Source organism: Silurus aristotelis (assembly GCF_946808225.1).
Source record: "Silurus aristotelis genome assembly, chromosome: 14".
Classification (NCBI taxonomy): domain Eukaryota; kingdom Metazoa; phylum Chordata; class Actinopteri; order Siluriformes; family Siluridae; genus Silurus; species Silurus aristotelis.
In genome coordinates this window covers 13,354,577-13,364,314 of record NC_139587.1, presented here as the reverse complement: position 1 = coordinate 13,364,314, position 9,738 = coordinate 13,354,577, and positions in this window count along the sequence as shown.

The following is a 9,738-nucleotide window of genomic DNA, read 5'->3' as shown; positions in this document are numbered from 1 at the left end:
ATCATTATTTTAATCTTGAATTTCACTTTATTATTTCTATATCAGAACACTGATAACAGTCTGATGGTCCTGTATTTAGGGGAATAGAAGTACGAGTATAAATGTTTATATCGCCAGACACTTCTAAGCTTCACGCGCCAGCTCGGATCTGTGCAGCTTGAAGCAGTGCTGCAGCCACGGATTCTCCAAATAACCCGGTTTATTTATCATCTAAATGAAAGTGCTGCGAATCCCGTCATAACAGGTCGCAAAAACGATCACCGTCGTCATCCTTTTCCCTCAATATTGCCATGTTTACTCTTAGACGGAGTTGTGTGTTCTTGACCTTCTTCATCATTAGATTAGATGGTGTCTTTTGCAGCTCTGACATTGAACCGGACACATGATGCAGAGAGCAGCCCGAGAGGCAGCCTGGATTATCACACACACACGATCCTAACAATTCTATGAGACGAGGTCGATTTCATTAAGATTACACACGCTGTAGACCCCCGGCCATAACCTGTTTTGTAACTCTTCTCAGCTGGTGAATTCTTATGAATCTTACATCAGCAGTGATGTTTCAAGTAGATTCCTAGTCCTCATTGTGATTCTGCGAGCCTCTTTTAGCTTTATTAATATTCCGGATCAGTGAGTGACAGACACGTTTGTCGTTGTCACAGCACCTCTTTCCCTGCATTCTGATTAGCCTCGTCTGAATACATTTCCTTCTGATTTAGTATCATTTGGTCAGGATACGGTTAATAGTGTTGTCTAATCACCATAATAGTGCTTTCATAACGTCCCGAAGCTGTTTTGACAGGCTTTACGTCAAAGCCAATTTGCCTCTTGTTATAAGGTAGATATCAAATGACTCTGATGTCCCAGTTTTTTCCCCCATGCAATTCTCAAGTGCATCTTAGACATAAACATGACCAGAGCAGGTGCATGACCTCTTTTTAGTAGGACAGGACATTAATATGAACTAACAACACAGCCCAAAACATTTTTTAAAGCAGGGACTTGTCACACTTATGTAATTAGCAAAAACATAAATAAAAATGCTGATGCTGACTTGTGTATGCTAAAATGTGTAGAATTTTTAGAGTAATCCACAGATGACCAAGGACAAATTATTAAGTTTGCTGGTCAAACTAATAATCCCTGATATAACACAACCATCTAACTGCTTTTTTTTCTTTGTTTGTAAAGATATTTATGAATGTACACTCAAAGATATCTTTTATTTTTTTAAACAGATATCATCTTGGAAGTAATTTGTACAATTATTAAGGTTTCTGAGAATGCAAACCTCGAGGAAACAGATTTCACATTCTTCTTAGTACTGCTCTGGAGTTTCCTGGTATTTATTACACTGAGAGGTGATATCCTACAGTTGATATTCTACAGGTGTTTGCAAGAGTTCACAAATGAATGGCAACAATGTTTGTTGTATGTGCAAGAATACATGCAAAGCCTTTAAGCAGGCTGGGAAAAGGTTTCAAACTGTGTGTTGTCTTGTACATTCGCAGTTACTAAATAAAAAAAAGAAGCAGCATACATCCAAGCAAATAGTATCTCTAATATGTTGTAGTGTGCACAATTTAGCTTTCACAAATGTTCAGTTGAAACTGGACACTGGCTTTGATGCTTAAGTTATGTTATCAGCAAGATCATTTTAAAAACATATTGTCACAAGAAATTCATATGTTTGATACAGCAGGTGTGGTTTATTTACCTCTTGTCACACTGCCTGTTAAGTAGTAGCTCAGTGAAGGTGTTCTGATCAGAATGTTGTGAGTTAAAATCCCAGCCTACACAGGCACATCTTGGGTCCCTTGAGCAAGGTACTTAATCCTTAACTGCTCGCATGTATAGATGTCATCATTGTAAGTAACTTTGGATAAGAGTGACTGCCAAATGCCATAACTGTTAATGTAAATGTAAATAAACTCTTAAGAGGCAATACGGTTAACCACCTTGTCTGTGGCCCCTCCTCTACTCATTACCAGAATGTCTATTGTACCATAACTTGAATTGTTTATCATTGTACTGTTTCATTGAACTAGAACTTTGAAATATAATTAGCATTAGTTGAGCAGATTACAGAGTAATGTTTTCTATTTATTTATTTTTTTAATATTATCATCATAAATGAGAAGAAACATGGCAATATTTATTTTCATCCCATCAATCAAGTTTTATTTTTGGACATTCATAGGAAAAGGTTTGGGTACCTTTGCTATAGACTAATCATTGATAATGAGACAATAACAAATAGCTATAATTTTAAAAACCTTGCAAAATAGCAAGGTGTTCAAATACTTATTTTCCTCACTATATATATATATATATATATATATATATATATATATATATATATATATATATATATATATATATATATATATATACAGTGAGGAAAATTAGTATTTGAACACCCTGCTATTTTGCAAGTTCTCCCACTTAGAAATCATGGAGGGGTCTGAAATTGTCATCGTAGGTGCATGTCCACTGTGAGAGACATAATCTAAAAAAAAAATCCAGAAATCACAATATATGATTTTTTAACTATTTATTTGTATGATACAGCTGCAAATAAGTATTTGAACACCTGAGAAAGTCAATGTTAATATTTGGTACAGGAGCCTTTGTTTGCAATTACAGAGGTCAAACGTTTCCTGTAGTTTTTCACCAGGTTTGCACACACTGCAGGAGGGATTTTGGCCCACTCCTCCACACAGATCTTCTCTAGATCAGTCAGGTTTCTGGCCTGTCACTGAGAAACACGGAGTTTGAGCTCCCTCCAAAGATTCTCTATTGGGTTTAGGTCTGGAGACTGGCTAGGCCATGCCAGAACCATGATATGCTTCTTACAAAGCCACTCCTTGGTTATCCTGGCTGTGTGCTTTGGGTCATTGACATGTTGGAAGACCCAGCCTCGACCCATCTTCATTGCTCTAACTGAGGAAAGGAGGTTGTTCCCCAAAATCTCGCAATACATGGCCCCGGTCATCCTCTCCTTAATACAGTGCAGTCGCCCTGTCCCATGTGCAGAAAAACACCCCCAAAGCATAATGCTACCACCCCCATGCTTCACAGTAGGGATGGTGTTCTTGGGATGGTACTCATCATTCTTCTTCCTTCAAACATGTTTAGTGGAATTATGACCCAAAAGTTCTATTTTGGTCTCATCTGACCACATGACTTTCTCCCATGACTCCTCTGGATCATCCAAATGGTCATTGGCAAACTTAAGACGTGCCTGGACATGTGCTTGTTTAAGCAGGGGAACCTTCCGTGCCATGCATGATTTCAAACCATGACGTCTTAGTGTATTACCAACAGTAACCTTGGAAACGGTGGTCCCAGCTCTTTTCAGGTCATTGACCAGCTCCTCCCGTGTAGTTCTGGGCTGATTTCTTACCTTCCTTAGGATCATTGAGACCCCACGAGGTGAGATCTTGCATTGAGCCCCAGTCCGAGGGAGATTGACAGTCATGTTTAGCTTCTTCCATTTTCTAATGATTGCTTCAACAGTGGACCTTTTTTAACCAAGCTGGTTGGCAATTTCCCCGTAGCCCTTTCCAGCCTTGTGGAGGTGTACAATTTTGTCACTAGTGTCTTTGGACAGCTCTTTCGTCTTGGCCATGTTAGTAGTTGGATTCTTACTGATTGTATGGGATGGACAGGTGTCTTTTATGCAGCTAACGACCTCAAACAGGTGCATCTAATTTAGGATAATAAATGTAGTGGAGGTGGACATTTTAAAGGCAGACTAACAGGTCTTTGCGGGTCAGAATTCTAGCTGATAGACAGGTGTTCAAATACTTATTTGCAGCTATATCATACAAATAAATAGTTAAAAAATCATATATTGTGATTTCTGGATTTTTTTTTTTTTGATTATGTCTCTCACAGTGGACATGCACCTACGATGACAATTTCAGACCCCTCCATGGTTTCTAAGTGGGAGAACTTGCAAAAAATACTTATTTTCCTCACTGTATATATATATATATATATATATATATATATATATATATATATATATATATATATATATATATATATATACACACACAGTACAGACGAGAAGTTTGGACACACCTCATTCAAAGAGTTTTCTTTATTTTCATGACTATGTACTGTATATACACACACACACACACACACAGACATATGCATGAATTACACAGAAGGGATGGATGGATGGATATGCATGACATATGTATGACAGAAGGACAGATTAAAGTGATTAAGTTTTCACTGAGGTGTTAAGGTTCTCAGTAAGTATAGCTTGAAAGCTAGTGTTGGATCCCATAGTGTAGCCATGTGGCTTCCACATAAAACAGGAAATGGGAATCGTAATTATGGCATTACTCCGAACCTTTGGAGGGAAACTGGGTTAGTATGACATACAAAATGAGTAGACCTCTATCTTAACAATGAACATTAGTATGCTCGTGTGCACACAGCAAATAGTCATGTCACATTAAACTGTGATGTACTGTATTAATGTAAATGGATAAACAGGATTTCTTTCTTTTTCTGGTTATTTAATGGCACAACTTATTTCTCTTGGTGAATAAAGTGGTAGCTCAGTGGTTAATGTTCTAGGTTACTAAATGAATGTTGGGGGGTCAAACCCCAGTATTGCCAAGCTGCCACTATAAGGCCCTTGAGCTAGGCCCTTAACCTTCTGTGCACCAGGGGTGCTGTATCATGGATGACCCTGCGCTTTGCTCCCAGCTTCTTAACATCGCTGGGCAATGCAAATAAAGAATTTCACTTTGCTATATGGTACATGTGACAAGTAAAAAGCCCCTTCACATTTTCTTTTTAAATATAAAAAAGCTATTCCAGGGACATTTAACTATTTAACATTTAACATGATATGCTTATTTGAAGATTTTTATTATATCAATTGTCATAATTCTCTATCCCTTATCTCAAACATGTGTTTGTAATCTCAGCCACTAGTCACCTCCTGAACAGATTAAGCTGCCATTCAAAAGACTTTGTTATTTAAACATGCTGTGAAAGTTCCCATGGGTCTCAAAAATGCTGTTAAAAAGCAAAATTATACTCTGCTCTTCCATTATCCACTTGCCCTGTTGGAATTAGAGAGAAAAAAGAGTGTTTGAATTTACATTTTAGGTAATGTAAATACAGTTACATGGGAGCTGTCTTCAGTCTTGCCAATATACAGATTGACAAGGTCAGGAGCATGTCAGTTATTAGATATTTAGACATCGAAAAAAACAAATGCACAATTGTAAAGTATTTCTACATTTATTATTTCATTAGATTGGAAACACTTTGAAACAGGATTGGGACTAAACAGTTCTGTTAGGAAAAGGTTTGGGCACCTCTGCTATTGACTGATCATGAGAAGTGTGATCTTTGGACCTGGATCTTTCATTAGGTTAGGTCTTGGCTAAGCAACATTATATGGCAATAAAGTTAGCTGAATACCTGAATGTATTGAATGTACAGGTTATCCTATCAAATATTGTTTTTTATTTACTGATAGCACAGGCATGTTCAAGAATGACTACGCTAAAATCCATTAGGCTTAAATTGTGAAAGAGATAGAAAGAAAATTAACGCAACCCTGAAATAAAATACGTCATGTAACCTTATATATGGTTGTCTGAACAATGTTTCATACAATGTCCAGATACAGAGTTTAATCATAGCAGTTCCTATCCAAACAGTTGGATCGTTTTTTGCCCCTTGAGTCAAATCTAAAAGATTATGAATAAATTGCACTCTTAAGAGATTGGGACATGCCCCCTGTGTAAGTCCTGTTTGATACTTTTTCAACCGTCCAGCAAGGTCAGGGCATTTGTGTGTGCGTACACAAGGAGGTGATGTCACCAGAATTTATAAAAAAATTTAAAAGAGCAGTCTCTGAGAGAGTAAATAAAAAAGTGCTGTGCTTTTCTGTAGGAATAATAAATAGAAGAACACAGGGCATACACTTGTATGCAAATTTGCAGAGACAAGAATAACAGAATAAAAAGAGATATTGATGACTTAAAAATGATGGACAAGAAAGTAATTAAAAAAAAACTTCGCTCTAAGAATTCATTGTCATGCTTTGTCACTGTCATTGTCATGCTTTGAAACACTACATTTGAACTAGTTTAGATTATAGTCCTGCAATTCCTGTCAATTGCTGCACCATCACATGGCTCGGATATATCTCTCTTTAATCACTCACACCTATATTCTTGTTACATCATTGTGTCATGTCTGTTGTTCCAGGCTGGTTGTTATCTCATTATCATTATCATGCTCATTCTTGGTTTTTTTTCTTTCTCTATATTTAGAGTTATATTTATGTTTATATGTTTATGGTGTTTATTTATATTTGCAGTTTAAAAATTTCCTGCATTTGCATTCACCTTCGGTTTAATTAAATACAGAATGTGAGACTTAACAATGGATGCATCAGAAAGGATATTTGCTGAGCAAAAAAACCTTCCTGGAGAGGAATTGCAGGCTACAGGGGAGGGGAAGCATGGTTAGAGCCACTCAGGAAAGGCTTGATGGCATATGTCCATACATGGAGTTTTTCCCAGAAAGGCCAGCCAGCCTTGTAACAACAATCTCCCACTCTTCCTCCCCTTTAGAGGCCATTCCTCTGCTTCTCTTTTCTGTTGAGAACACAGCTCTGCTTCCCTGTGCAGCTGAGGAAGTAGCTCAGCCTCTATGCTTTAATGCGGATGACACTCTGCCTCTGTGCCCTGATGAGGTTTTTACTCAGAATATCTGCCTTGCTAAGGACATTTGTCTAGCCTCTCTGCCCTGGAGGTGTGTCTGTTTCTCGCAGCGGTTGATCTGGATCCAAAATGGTGCTACCTTTTTGTTGTAAACAGCATAGGGAAAAACTTACACTTATAAAGAACATTCTAATTCATTCTTTATCACCGCATTATCTGTGTAAGATAAAATAAGATGCTTTGAGACAATGTTCATTGTCAAAAGCACTAAACAAATAAAAATAAATAGAATGCACATCGGAGCAACTGTTTTTTGTGTGTACCAGACTCTTCTCATATTTAAAAAAAATTATTCACAAAACATCATACACAATTATCTGTGGGAGAAGCTTTGTGACCTTGGCTGGCTACATGAACCAGGCTTTCAGACCTCAGCAGGACAATGATAATGATGATAATGGCCAGGGAAAGGGACATTGAAAGTGGTGCATGAAAAAGCAGAAGTGCGATAAGTGAACAGGAGACTGTGCTAGGCTTAAAGCAAACCATAGCCGACCTGCTCTTCAATCCATCCTATTCTCAAATATTCATTGCCTGGGCAATAAACTGGACTACACCTGACTCCAGCAAAAAAACGAAACTGAGTTAAGAGAATGTTGAATCTTTGTTTTCATGGAGATGTAACTGAGTGACAGATTTCCAGTGGCTGCCATTCAGCTAAACGGGCTGTCTTTGTCAGAGTTTCTACCTACTGCTTATTGCTGGTGTATTTTTTTGACTGTCACGTTTTATTTTACCCTATAAATTCACCACAGTTATAGTAATCTGAGTCTACCCAGGGCTAATGCTAAGGATGCACTCTGTATATTGTTGTATTAGCATGTGGACTTTGCAAAGAGAGGGGAAAACACGCTGGATTTTGTTTACACAAACATTCCTGGTGTGTACCAGGCAACTCTGTTATGCTAATTCTGGAATACAGACCACTAGTCAGGCATGCAGAAACAGTTCTGGACCAGGTGAGAACTTGGCCAGCAGAAGCCATCTCTGCTCTTCAGGACTGCTTTGAATGTACTGATAGGGCATGTTTAGGGAGGCCACAACCACTTCATGATCATCAATGACCACAATTACAGAACATTATCGCCTACAAAAGTAATGGCTTTCTTCCAGATGCTTTAAACAGTTTCTATGTTCAGTTTAAAGTGCAGAACAATGTGACAGTGAGGGAAACCACTCCTCTTTGTGTCTCCATTGCTGAAGTGAGGAAAGCTCTAAGGACCAACTGCAGTTTGGGTATTGCCCGAAATGCTCCACAGATGACCCCATCTCTACCACACTCCACCTGGCCCTCACTCATCTGGGAAATAAGGACACATAAACAAGGATCCTGAACTTTTTGACCTAGAGACTTCAGACAGTCTGGATCAGGAACATCACCTCCAGCATTAAAACACAGAACTGGGGCCCCCCAGGTCTGGATGATATGACCATGGTGGGTCTTATCAGCAAGAATGAGGTGTCAGCATACAGAGATGAAGAACAAAGGTTAATGGACTGATGCAAAGCCAAAAACCTGTCTACAAATGTGGATAAAATGAAATAGATGGTTGTTGACTTTAGGAGGACATGTAGTGATAACTCCCCCTGACCATCAATGGCTCTACCATGAAGATTGTCAAGAACACCAAATTCCTTAGTGTTTCTCCTTGGTTGGAGAACCTCACGCGCATTCTACAGAGGGACCATTGAGAGCATACTGAGCAGCTGCGTCACTGCCTGGTTTAGGAATTGCGCTGTTTCAGATTGCCAGACCCTTTAGGGGATAGTGAGGATGGCTGAAAAGATTATCAGGGTCTCTCTACCCTCCATCATGAACATTTACACAAAACACTGCACTTGCGGCTGATCACACACACCCCTCACACACTCTTCACTCTCCTGCTGTCTGAAAAAAGATACCAAAGCATTCGTGTCCAGACTGTGCGATATTTTCTTTTCTCATGCAATTTGACAACTCATTACAAAGGGACTGGACTGACACACACACACACACACACACACACACACACACACACACACACACACACACACACACACACACTCATTACTGTTTGCACAAATTGCTGCTAAAAAAATTGTTTACATGTACAGTATTTATTATTATATCATTTGCAGTATCACACATCTTCACTACTTCTATGCTGCAGTGTCACTCTGTCTATTATCTCGCTGTCTTATTTTGTTTGTTTGCGCTAAATCTTGCACATGTGAACTATGTTGTGCCCCAGTTAATTTTGTATTTTGGTGTTACTTGTTCATTTATATTGTCTCATGTGGCACCTTGGTCCTGGGGTAACATAGATTTATTTCACTGTGCACTGCACTGTATATGGTTAAAGAGACAATAAAAGCCGACTTGACATGACTTGACTGCTGAGGACTTTGCTTAGTCTCTCTGCCCAGCTGAGGATGTTGCACTGCAATGAAGAGGGCTCCAGGTCAGGTCCTGGCTGTGGGCATCACTAACCAGCATGCTCAGCTGTGGCTGTCATTTGGTCTGCATGCTTGGCTGAGGCCATCGCCCTGACTTCCTCGTTGGTTAACGGTATTGCCTTGGACTTTATTCCCCCCTAATCATTGGCTTTTGTTCATGTGGATCTGCATGGAACAGAAGACTTCTTTGTTGGCTGCAAGTTGTTTACATCAAATGGAGAACTCTGTCTGGATGACTTATTTTTTTTATTCTTGTTAATTTCTGATCGAAGATTTGTTAAGACCATTCAAATTTTTGTATTTTGCCATTTTGGACCTTTTTTTTTGCCCAGGACTTTTGTCAAGATATTGATGTAAAATGTGAAAGTTTTATCATAGAGAATACATTTTATTACAGACATCACTACAAGAAAACAACAGTGCAAATACTTCTGAACCACATATAACCGGAATAAAATTTTCTTCTGTATATGCCATGAGCTAATATGCATTGGACCACAATTTCAAAAAGAACATTCCAAGCATGTGGAAG